Source organism: Galeopterus variegatus, unplaced genomic scaffold, assembly GCF_000696425.1.
Source record: "Galeopterus variegatus unplaced genomic scaffold, G_variegatus-3.0.2 Scaffold122, whole genome shotgun sequence".
Taxonomy (NCBI): domain Eukaryota; kingdom Metazoa; phylum Chordata; class Mammalia; order Dermoptera; family Cynocephalidae; genus Galeopterus; species Galeopterus variegatus.
In genome coordinates this window covers 71,833-74,434 of record NW_007726233.1, presented here as the reverse complement: position 1 = coordinate 74,434, position 2,602 = coordinate 71,833, and the positions used below count along the sequence as shown (strand labels likewise).

The 2,602-nt window shown below is 48.0% G+C and overlaps 1 protein-coding gene across 1 annotated transcript in view; it reads left to right on the top strand.

Annotated features, from left to right (window-relative positions):
* Window positions 1-2,602, top strand: part of C8A (complement component 8, alpha polypeptide) — a 60,799-nt gene that overhangs the window by 24,132 nt on the left and 34,065 nt on the right.

Genomic DNA, 2,602 nt, shown 5'->3' with positions numbered 1-2,602 from the left:
AGGATGCTACAGCAGTAACGCATGCTCCCACCTCAGAAATCATCCCTCATTTTGGCCTCCCTGCCAGTCACTCACTTGCCTATGAGGTGCCCCCTGCAAGCCCACAGGCCTCAGCCCCCTTGAACTTATGTATGGTAGGCCCTTCACTCTCACACCTCTTCCTTCCAGCTCATCATGTTCAGGCCAGTATCTCCCTACTCTCGCTCATTAGAGAGCTTCTTCGAGAACAGGTCAACCTTATATCACCTCATCCTTTCCCCACCACCCCCTCAGACTTTAAACTGAGTCTGCGACAGCAAGTGTCTATTAAAACCCAAATCCCAAAGCCCCTCTCACCATGCAGGGAAGGGCCTTATACAGCACTTCTCACCACCCCCACAGCAGTAAAAGTGCTAGGAAAGGCCCCTTGGCATCACTTATCCTTGGTAAAACTAGCCCAAGACTTCACCCAAAAATCTGTTAACACCGAGCCAGAGGGGTCCCTCTGCTCAACCCCCAACCTGACATCTCCTCACACTTCATCCATTTTAGGACCCACAAAGCTGAAAATCTCCAGGGCCTCTGCTCTTCCCCCAATCCCAGAAGAAGGATGATCTTTCCCCTGGCGATTACCCTCTCGCTCTTGCAGGCCGCTTCCCTTTGCAGCCTTCCCGTGTGTTTCTTCCTATCTCAATGCTCCCCCTTACCTGGAACATGGAGGCTCTGGGTCTGCAGGGACGATGCAGTCCTCAGTGAATCAGACTGGTCCCCAAGTGACTCATCTGTCTCCCACTTTGCGAGAAACTTTTTGTGGTCACCCCCCTCCCTGTCAATGCAGCCCACAATGTTTCCACAAATCTCTCTCCACTTCCCTCCAATCTCACTTCAGTGGGGACTGTCAGCGCTGTGCGGGGCCTGCCCACACTCTGCCTCACTAACACCAAACGCTACCACTCACTTACCCCCCATCATCCATGCCCTAAAACAGGAATATATTTCCTTCCTAAAACTATGCTATCCTGTTGCCTGCTTCCTAACACGATTTCTTGCATATTCTTTTGACTTGTCGCTGACACCACGACATCAGACATCACTGTCCAGATGGATGGAGGGATGGAGACGGGACTGGGACTAACTTTGCCCACCCCCCCAAGGAAGTGCCACTGCTCCCGTAGGGCACTAATTGTACCTTTTTTAACTGGGGCAGGGATCCTTGCTGCAAATGGGACTGGCAGAGTGGTCCCTGCTACTGCCTCCCAATTCTATCAAAAACTCTCAGCACTAAGTATAGAGAGCATCTCCTCCCTCCAGCAACAGGTCACCACACTTGCGACAGTCACTTTACAGAGCCATCAGGCCCTTGACTTCCTTACAGCTGAGAAGGAAGACACCTGCCTCTTCTTGGGGGAGAAATGCTGTTACTACATAAATGAGTCTGGGGTGGTCCAAAACAACTTAATCCATTTAAAGGCAAGCATTGATTACCTATGCAAAGGGTTACAAAACACAAACACACCTTGGGGGTGGCCCCAGTCACTGAACCCTTGGATACCCTGGTTTATGCCCCTACTAGGCCACCTAACTATGCTGGGACTCATCCTACTTTTTGGTCCCTGTCTCTTTTGGTGTTTCTCTAATTTCTTGCAGGAATGAATGCAGGCTTTCACCAACCAAAAAGTCACTGAATTGTTCCTGCGAGGAGAATATCAGCCCCTCAGAATCAGTGACCCTTCCCCAGAGGAATACAGTCTCCCCACATGAAACCAGTACTCCACCACCTAACTGTTTTGCCCACCAACATAAATCTTTTATTTTTTCCATATCTTTGCCCATCTCCAGCAGGAAGTAGCTTCAGAAGAATAAGACCTTCATCACTTTTCCCTTCTTCTTATACTTAAGAGGTGGGAATGATGGATTTTGGATGTGACTGGCATCATTGTGCATACAATAAGCACAAAATAGCCACCAACCTTATCTTCCACTCCAGCACCAACCCCCTCCCCCCTTCCCTTTACAGGAAGCCTCATGACTTAAACAGAAACACTTTTGCTTCTGCAAGGGGCAATTCTCCACCCTGGTTGCCTAGTTTCCACATTAGCATAATGCCCCTCCTTGATGGTATCAGCCAGCCCTTGGTGCCCTATATAAGCTCTACCACCCCTGCACCTGGTTCTGCCTTCCATTTTGAGGGCAGCCCTGGGCTCCCTGTCACTTTGAGCACAGCCCGCAGATTCTTTTCCTTTAATAAAGCTTGAACAGTACCCGGTGTCTTGGCTCACTTTCTTTCAGAATATAAGATACATGAGGGCAGGGGCCTATTTCTTTCAAGATTATATCCTCTGCACCTAGCATAATGCATGCAAGTGTAGGCAGTACAGATACTTGTTCAGATTTAATTAAATGACATTTCACCATGTCATCAAAAACACTCTAATATTAAAAGTTCCTTTTAATAAAATCTTGGCTCACTTTCTTTCAGAATGTAAGATACATGAGGGCAGGGGCCTATTTCTTTCCAGATTATATCCTCTGCACCTAGCATAATGCATGCAAGTGTAGGCGGTACAGATACTTGTTCAGATTTAATTAAATGACATTTCACCATGTCATCAAAAACACTCTA